Below are 10,657 nucleotides of genomic sequence, written 5' to 3'. Positions count from 1 at the left end.
AACATGAACGTTACACAGGTTTTTCCCCTGATAAGGCGATAGGTTAATGAAATGCTCATTTCATTTTACCAGTTGTTTTCTCTGTGAAGTTCCGATAAGTAGCAAACCAATGAAGCTTGTAATTACAATCTTACAGAAACCCGGCCAATCTGTGTATAAATCTCACCATCCAATTACAAGATGTAATAATTTTGCAGTCAAGCTGGTAATGAGGTCTAATACTCATGCATGTGATAATCCCCCCTGGATGCTGACTCTATCAGATGTTAGCTTTGTAATTATATGAGCTCCAGAAAGAAAAAAAAAAATCATTATTTCATGTTCAAGTAGAAAATGAGGTTGGTGGGAAGTTAATTTTCTCTATGCTCTGTGAAGCGTAGACAAGAATTTAATGATTTAATTACAGTTGTTAGGCCTTTTTTGCGAGCGGCTTAAATTGAGCTAAGCATTTTTCATAGCCCCCGACATTAGGAGTCGGAGAACATCAAAGATTTTGACAGCATACAAAGTGATGAGCAGACCCAGTGGCCCTTTTTTTTCTCCAGCTTTGTCGCGTATGCCTTTTCCTCGCTATTCATTGTCTTCTTTCCCTCCTTTAGTGAAGGTAACCACACTTTCATGGAGACTGGAGACTTGCTGCATAAAAGCGACATCAACAATCATTAACCGCTCTGGCTTTCACAATCAGCTGCTAATCCACTGTATGTGAGTTTGTCATATCAGATTATGTTGACAGTCATGGTGCACCCCAGGAAGGAAAGCAACCTCATAGTAATGGTGGCCATGTAGGTTATGCTATGTGTGTATGGGCCTGATCTACTAATGATTTGTGTGTATCAAAACAGTAGTTCTCAACCTCAAATGTCAACACTGAACTATTGTTATGTTCAGAGAAGGGAAGGAGACGACAACCTAGGACAGAACTGCGTTCTTTCAAGGTTTATTTTAAACTTTTGATGAATACGTGACATGTGTATGCTACTCCAAGTGAATGAGTGTGACTATGTGTAATATTAATAATGTAAATGTTACCAAGGGTTGTTGTCTGTGAGCGTTGGTTGTATCACGAGGGGAAAGACGAAGAGGCAGTTCGTGGACAGGCAAGGGGTCTTGGGGAGGAGCGAGGCAGCGTGGTCTGGGTCCGAGCAGGGAGGTCGTGGATTGAGGAGGGCAGTCTGGAATCTGGTTGGATGTCGAAGGACAAGGCTCGATCACGGAAGGCAGGGGAGTCACTGTGAATACACAAAGGTGTTTTAAAAGGGACCTGAACCGGGGATACACAGAGAGAGAGCAAAGCAAAGGCGAGGAAAACACGGGGAAGGGAATGCCAGACGTGATGCTTACGGGAAGGTTAGCGACGTTCTGGCAAAGGTTCCTCGGGTCTGCTGGTCTTTAAGCCGCTCCCTTTCATCAAGTTCAGGTGTGTTGATTAATGATTGACTACAGGCTCGTTGCTGCGTGGGCGTGCGGCGGTCAGCATGAGTGGGGACGTGTCTGAGTGCGTTGTCAATGGAGGCGCGTCTTGGCGCGGTGTCAGCAGAGGCGGCCGCAGTTCCAGCCGAAGAGAAAACGCGGGTTCGACTCCGCGTCATTGGCTGTACGGTATAGTTATTACCACGATACTAATGCATCATATTCGGTACTATACCTGCCTCTGAAAAGTAGCAAAATGTAAACAAACGCCATTGGTGAATCTACACCTAACATCCACTGTAATGATACCAAGTACAGAGGCGTATCTAGTCGATACTATTATGATTACATCTATATTTTTTGGCATCACGACATCTTTTTTTTTTTCTTTTTTTTTTTTATATTTTGTTTAACTCCGGAAATATGTCCCTGGACACATGAGGACTCTGAATATGACCAATGTATGATCCTGTAATGACTTTAAATTTGTGGTATCATCCAAAACTAATGTAAAGTAGTAAACAACAGAAGAATAAGTGATTATTACATTTTAACATAAGTGTAGATAAAACATGTTGAAGGAGATAGTATTCAGAAAATAACATTAAATGAAAAAGTAGATTATTAATTCATTTTCAACCTTTTGTCCTTAGTAATTTTTATAAAACAATAGAATAGAAAATGACGTATGTTACAGCTTTCATCCATCCATTTTCCTACCGCTTATTCCCTTTGGGACGCGGGGGGCGCTGGTGCCTATCTCAGATACAATCGGGCGGAAGGCGGGGTACACCCTGGACAAGTCGCCAATTCATCGCAGTGTTACAGCATACGTCAGCAGCTAAATCATGAGCCTTTGTTTGCTTACTCACTAAAAAAAGACAAGTGTCTTGTATGTTCACTATTCTATTTAAGAACAAACTTGGAATAAGAAACATATGTTTAATGTACCGTAAGATTTTTTGTTAAAATAAAGTCAATAATGTAAATTTTTGTGGTGCCCTTTATTTAAAAAAGTACCGAAAATTATCAAAATAATTTTGGTACCGGTAAAACTACACTGAACTAATAATCATACTCTTGCTTGTAATGGTATTCAATAATTATATCCAACCAACTTACAGTTTGACACAATAAACTTTGTCCAAAGATATTGAAAGCATGTGTCAATCACAAATAATATTATAAAGGCTTGGATATGGCTGATTACCGAAATAAATACTAATCAAATATAATGCAAAACAAAATAATCATAACACTTTTTAAAAATAAATAATTATTGTAACGCTAAATTTAATGAATTCCAACTTAATAATAAAATATGTTTCCTGAATTACTGTGGGTGTCAACAAAAATAACGTGCAAATGAAAACACAGCTTCACCACTTTGGTCATAATGTTTGTGCTTAAAAAACTTAAGCTCCAGACTTCCTTTGATTGATAATGTCAGTGGTGGAAATGTGTTTTACAACTGAGTGCCACTGAGGCCATACTGTATGGACCACTGTGGAAAAAAAAACGTTTTTGACAGCCCTCTAGGAGGCACTCGCAGCCCTGGTCCTGTGGTTAAACATTGTAATAAAACTTGGTAGCGCACACAGAGCTGATTTACTAAGGTCGTGCGCAGAAGATTGCGTCTTTTAGATGAGCAAAACAGAGAGCACATTCCGTCTAGCTTGTTTGTCTTTTTATATGCAGAATGTATGTTGATTATTACAACGCCCACAGTAATGGGAGGAAATCATATCAATAAAATCGTGTAGCTCTTCCAAAGTGATTTATGAAGATTAAAACTGTTTTTGTGGCCTCTGTTTTGCGTCTATATTTAGCACGTCTTGAAGTTTCTAAATTGCTGTGAGACATGAGGAGATCTTGCTGCAAAAACAGACGATTCAGAGAAAATATTATTCCTTCTGTGTGCGTGTCAACTCATTTGGACTGTGACAAATACTGATCATAGACGTACCGTTTATTCATCAACAATATTTTATAATTTTAAATTGCTGGAAGACTTAATGGGCTGATTAAAACAAATTCCGCTGATTCCTTTTGGTGTCTTTGTATTAGAATATCCCCCTATAAAAAAAAACAAAAAAACATCTTGCAACATGCATTTTCTTGTGACTGGATCGTTCCATAAGAACCATCGCAAGGCCAGGCAAGACAAGGCAGGTGTATTTATAGAGCACAATTAGTACATAAGGTAATTCAAAGTGTTTTAGAGAAAAATTAAAAGAAGGCAAAAATAAAAATATGAAATCATAACTTAAATTAAAATAAAAAAAAAACATCATATATAAATGAAGTAAATCAAATGTTGCAGATAAAATACTGTCAGCTGTCATATGAACAATTAAATACAAGTTTTGTCAGGCTGCATTCCCAACGTTGATGCCAGTCTCACATCTCCCATCCAAAGGCAAAACCCAGTAACTCAATTTTGGGCAAAACTGAGCTGATAATAATTTTGGAGTTCCTAGGTGATATGCTTTACATTAGTGTATGCGATATTGTAATTTGTTCCGTAAGTAAGCTGTTACGCGCATGGCAGGACCTAGCAACTACCACATAACCGCGTAGATACAACAGAAAAACCTAGTATCTCAAGGGACCAATCGAAGCTTCTTTTTCAGTCGCCTTATTGTCTTTAATGAGACATTTGCACGAATGGGGGCCGACGGTCAACCTGATTATGTGATATTATGGCACGAGGGGATATTTGGAAGATTGGCCCAGGACGTTGCAAGCACCTTCATTAAATGTATTGTTCTTGATTCTTCCCCTTGCATAATCTTTTGGGCAGATAACTGTGGAGGTCAAAATAAAAACTGGATGCCGTACACGGCTCTTGCCCAATGTGCAAACGCAGAATGAGGCCCACCGGAGATTGTGATAAAATATCTGGAGAAAGGGCACACTTTGATGAGAGCAGATTCAATCCATGGCTCAATCGGCAAGAAAATGAAAGCTCAAGAAAACATCTATACGTTTGATGACTTTGTAGATCTTTGTAAGACAGCATCAAGATAGATTGGTTTTCCTTTGTTATCTCTAAATCAGCTAGAAGTGAGTTACTAGGTTTTGCCTTTGGACGGGAGACATCTTCAGGAAGACAATTCCAAATCGACAACATTGAAACATAGTTTCACCATGTTAGGTCCTGACTCCAGGCACCAGCAGAGGACCCCTCCCTGAAGCTTTCAGAGCTGGTTCATATGGCTCTAACATGTAAGAGATGTATTTTGGTACACAAGGAGAGCTGTTTAAAAGTCTAATCTCTAAGCAACAGGAAGTGACATAAGCACAGACTAATATGGTCAAATTTCCTGATTGTAGTGAGGACTCAAGCAGCTGCATGAAGAATGTACTGCAGCTGCTTTACAGTTTGTTTAGAGAGCAGTGAGAAGGCCATTACAGTAACCTGCTGGAGACAAAGGCATGAATTAGTGTTTCTAAGGCAATGTCTACACCAAGCCGGATAACCCCTTAAACGCAGTGACGTGCTGGGAGTAAAAGGCTTCACAATAAGATGTTCAAAAACAAAGTAATACAATAAAATAAGTTTTCATATTTCTCTTTAGGTCTGTGCTTTCTATATAATTTTCATGGTCAAAATCATGGAAATTCCGTGTTTCCTGATGAAAATAACGTTGCAGACAAGAAGTGAGGCAGACACAGGTGGTGCCTCCGTGGCTACAAACAAAGTGTATTGAGCGTGTGAGGGGGCGCAGGCTTGTTGCCATGGGGAAAAGGCAGGCCATGAGGCAGCAAGTACCTCTGCCTCAAAGTAGGGTAAGTATCAAAAGTTTATGAACTGCCAGCATCTGTTAACCCTTAAGAAGTAGAAGAAGAAAAAAAGCAGACAACAAGTTGACGTACCAATGATTGTCACACACACAAGGTGTGGTGAAATTTGTCCTCTGCATCCGACCCATCCACTTATTCACACTCTGAGAGGTGAGCGGAGCAGTGGGCAGCAGCGGAGCAGTGGGCAGCAGCGGTGCTGCCCCCCGGGAATCATTTATGGTGATTTAACCCCCAATTCCAACGTTTGATGCTGAGTGCCAAGCAGGGAAGTAATAAGTCCCATTTTTATAGTTTTTGGTGTTTTAGATATACTGGTATTTTGAAAACAAGACATTATTTTACTAACAACATGAGCGAATAGATGTTAAATGACACTTAGGACCAAGTTAGCATGCCCTAGTGTGTGAATGTGAGTGTGAATGTTGTCTGTCTATCTGTGTTGGCCCTGCGATGAGGTGGCGACTTGTCCAGGGTGTACCCTGCCTTCCGCCCGATTGTAGCTGAGATAGGCGCCAGCGCCCCCCGCGACCCCGAAAGGGAATAAGCGGTAGAAAATGGATGGATGGATGGATGGATGGTATGACTCAGCCGGGGTTTGAAGTCGCAACCTACGGATCTCAGGGCGGACACTCTAACCACTAGGCCACTGAGTAGGTGGCCTAGTGGATAACTGGACAACAACTGCTACAATGCACACTGTGATGCTTTTTCGCCCTAAAAATGGAGGATTTGATTTCTAAAATAAGTAATTTTTCAAGACTGGAGTTTCAATCAATCAAAATTTTGTGTTCATTTCGAAAGGATTTGAAAAGAATGGCTTTGTGGCTGTGCTACAAAAACATGTATTTATTGCTTTCCCTGCCATTTAAAAGTTAAGTTCAAGTTAAAGTACCAATGATTGTCACACACACACTAGGTGTGGTGCAATTTGTCCTCTGCATTTGACCCATCCCCTTGTTCACCCCCTGGGAGGTGAGGGGAGCAGTGAGCAACAGCGGTGGCCGCGCCCAGAAGTCATTTTTTGTGACTTATTCTCAACAAGTGACCGTGTTTTGACCCAAATGAGATATATTGAGGTGGTGACTTGTCCAGGGTATACTCTGCCTTTCGCCCGAATATAGCTGATATAGGCTCCAGCACCCTCCACTTCACCGAGAGGGACAAGCGGTAGAAAATGGATAGGACCGGCAAACCTGCCAAGAATCCTCGAAAAACATGAAAGCTCAACCGCCCACATTCAACGTCAGATTTATTTCAAAACTTTTGGAATATCACATATTGATTTGGCTCTAAATGAACAACGGAGACTAAATATCAGCATTCATAATGCCATGTAAATGTAAAGGAACATCATGAGATATTAAAAAAGCTTATAAATGCCACTTGCTTTTTGGGGAAAAGGGAGCTTGCATTTTGTGGTAATTATCTCAATTAAGAAAGAGAGACTTTTAAAACTCAAAACAAAAGCGTAAAAGGAGAACTTTTACAGCAAAGTCATGGAGATCTTAGTCCAGAAGGAAAGGCAAATGGACTTCATTTACAAGTAAAGGTAAGATATCCTGTCTATTGCAGGGGTCCCAAAACTACGGCTCACGGGAAGTCCTAAGTTTAAAAACAATGTAATTTTTTAAAAACTAATTTATTTTTTATTATATATTTTTTAAATCTGTCCTTTCTAATCCATTGTCCACCGCTTGTTACTCTCGGTGTCTCCTAGTCGCTCAGGTAAATCATATTGTATAACATGCATTTTCCCATCGATAACGTGCCATCATTGCGGTCGCGCCGCAGTGTCGGGCGAGCACGCGGCAAGGGGGCGCTCTTTCAGTCCATATTTATATATATTACAGCCCGGCCCTCGGCCAAAGTGTTTTAACCCAAAGCGGCCCCCAAGTCAAAAAGTTTGGGGACCCTTGGTCTATTGTCTGCTCTGCAGTGCTGTGTTTATTGTGTGCTAAATGTGTTGAAATGTTTTATTCTAGCATCATACTGTGTGTTTTTGTGATTTTAAGCCGGTGCCATTGCATCATACTTGTAAATCTGACGAGTGGGTCATTGTCTCCCCAACCTCAAAACTCACTGCACGTCACTGGATTGCACACACAGAACACTTATTATTTGGACTTGTCATGCTTTACCCTGACAGTTTGTCTATAGTTTAGTTTTTTCCTCTGCATTTGTCTGTTTCCTCTGTGTTTAGTATCTCCTGTCTTTAGTTCCTGTCTAGTGCTCTTATTTTGTCAGCTTCCTGTCTTGTTCCCTGAGTGCTGTGTTCCTCCTCAGCTGCGGCTGATTGGCACCTGGCCACACCCGTTGCCAATCAGCCTGCTCCTATTTGTACCTGCTTTGTCTTGTGTCAGTTGCTGGATCATTGTATTGCTGTCGTTTTGTTACAGCTACTACCTGTCATGCTACATTTTGTCCTGGTCGTCCTAGCGGTAAGTTGTTTCTGTTAGCATTAGTTATTTCCAGTTTTTCTGTTTACTATCCACTAGCTTCCAGGCTAAAGTTCCTTTTTGTTTTCTAGCTTCCAGTGCTAGCTCCCTTAGTTTGTTATCCCGCCCTCGTGCGTGTTTTTTGTTTGTTCTTGTTTACTTTTAATTAAATCAGGTTTTCATATTCTATGCCTGCCTCCTTCTCTGCATCTTGGGGTTCATCAACAAATAACTCTGACAGGACTGTAATGTATGTGTATGTATTATTTGCCCTACTGTATGTATTTGTTTGTCTGACACATACATAACCTACGTTTGTACAAAAAAACTCGCATTTCTGGATATTTTGTGGCAAAGGTATTTTTCCACCATTCATTGACAGTTCAAATTGATGTACATCACAAATCATAGGCTGTAAGAATCCATCAAAAGATGGATCGAGAAATGTTGTCGGATGACAAGGATAAGCCATAGAAAATGGATGGATAGATGGAAATAATTAGTAGTATATCTTCTTAGAAGCTGTTAAAATGTAAAGTGTATGTAGATAAAGTAATTGTAAGAATTTGACCACAAGGACTTTTAATGTATGTACCTATTTTTTTATAAATAGCTACAATTTCAGGTATGTAACAATAAAATTCCTATATACACACTTGTAAAAAATTGTATATCCTTTTTTGCATCAAAAGGCTATGTTTTCCAAAATGTGTAGCTGTGACAAAATAAATGGACAAAAATTGTCCTGCTTCACAACTATCTTGTATGGCAGTGGTTCTCAAATGGGGGTACCCGTACCCCTGGGGGTACTTGAAGGTATGCCAAGGGGTACGTGAGATTTTTCTTTTAAATATTCTAAAAATAGCAACAATTCAAAAGTCCTTTATAAATATATTTATTGAAAAATACTTCAACAAAATATGAATGTATGTTCATAAACTGTGAAAAGAAATGCAACAATGCAATATTCAGTGTTGACAGATAGATTTTTTTGTGGACATGTTCCATAAATATTGATGTTAAACATTTCTTATTTTGTGAAGAAATATTTAAAATGAAGTTCATGAATCCAGAATGATCTCTATTACAATCCCCAAAGAGGGCACTTTAAGTTGATGATTACTTCTATGTGTAGAAATCTTTATTTATAATTGAATCACTTGTTTATTTTTCAACAAGTTTTTAGTTATTTTTACATCTTTTTTCCCAAATAGTTCAAGAAAGACCACTACAAATAAGCAATATTTTGTTATGCAATTTAATAAATCAGAAACTGATGACATAGTGCTGTATTTTACTTCTTTATCTCTTTTTTTTCAACCAAAAATGCTTTGCTCTGATTAGGAGGTACTTGAATGAAAAAAAATGTTCACAGGGGGTACATCACTGAAAAAAGCTTGAAAACCACTGTTATATGGTATATTTTGTATATTACTCATAATCGCATATAGTCATTGAATAACTTAGCCCAATGTGCACATTACACTTCAGGATAAGCTGTAACCTTTAAATATCAGAACCACCAAAATCTCCTTTAAATTTTCTTGGTCTTCCTGTGACACTCAATGTTCGTAAAGTCTTTTGACCTGCCTGATCTCCCCATCCCTCGCCGTGCTTCCTGCGTGCCTCGCCATGTCCTGTTAAACAAGGTGTTGTGACCCACAATTGTGGCCAGCTTCACGGCAGGCTTTGCAGGCCTTTTTTCTGTCCTGGCGTCCAGTCGGCCTCCATCTGCCACTGCCTCGCCACAGTCCCACAGGGGTAGATGGGGCTAATTCTGCAGTCAATTAGCAGAAGGGCCACTTTTGTTCTCTCTCTCGCTCCCATGGGCCCTATCTGCTTCACTGCTCGCTCTCTCTCGCTCCAATTTTAATGCTTCCCACTTTAAGTCAAACTATTTGTTCATCGTTTTATATCCCACACGTTTATTTTGTTATTCCTCCTCTGTTCGGTACTTGCATTAGTACTTTGTCCATCACCGTAGTCTCTCTAACACTCGGAAATAGCCTCTTTCAAGAACGGCCATATTTTAACGCCCCTTCCCTCCCCAGCCTATCCTCGCTCAATGACCTTTGTGACATTGATGGCCAAACGATGTCCCTGGCAATCATGAGCCATAAAAAGAGATGGAATTATGGATTGATATTGCCGAGCAGATTTATACAAACACCATAAAACATTTGGTCAACTATTAAGAGGATAATGATAAAGTCCCTCTATGTTTTTGGGTATACAGGAAATTGGGATTGGTGTCTTATTGGGAGATTTTTTTGTGCGTCAAAACAAGTCACTGTTTTATTTTTTTATTTAAAATATATATATGGGCCATACATCTTTTTATCACTTTTATGAAACGGTATAATTTAATTCTTCAGTATGTCCTTTAAAGGCCTACTGAAACACACTACTACCCACCACACAGTCTGATAGTTTGTACATCAATGATGAAATAATAACATTGCAACACATGCCAATATGGTCTTTTTAGTTTACTAAATTACAATTTTGAATTTCCCGGGAGTTTCGTTTTGAAAACGTCGTGTAAGGATGACGTGTACGCAAGACGTCACGGGTTTTAAGGAAATATAAGCGCTGCACGCACACACAGCTAAAAGTTGTCTGCTTTAACGGCATAATTACACAGTATTTTGGAGATCTGTTCAATTAATATTGGAGAAGTCACAGTAGAAAGATGGAGTTGGGAAGCTTTAGCCTTTAGCCACACAAACACACGGTGATTCCTTGTTTAAAATTCCTGGAGGTGAAATTTTCCTATGGATCAGAGCGCGGTCAAGCCTGCATGGAGCCATACCAAATGTCAACCAGCAGGTTTCGGTGAGAAAATTGTTGTTGAAAAGTCAGTTCTTACCGGAGAAAAGCTGAGTTTGTGCTGTCCATAGCTGCCATCGACTCCCCTGAGACACTGCGCGTCAAGACACCCGTGGAGACACCATTCCGACTATCAGGTACTATTTAACTCACTAAAACACTAGCAACACAAT

Source organism: Nerophis ophidion, linkage group LG11 (assembly GCF_033978795.1).
Source record: "Nerophis ophidion isolate RoL-2023_Sa linkage group LG11, RoL_Noph_v1.0, whole genome shotgun sequence".
NCBI classification, from domain to species: Eukaryota; Metazoa; Chordata; class Actinopteri; order Syngnathiformes; family Syngnathidae; genus Nerophis; species Nerophis ophidion.
The sequence above is the reverse complement of the archived record's forward strand: the minus strand, read 5'-3'. Positions refer to the sequence as shown.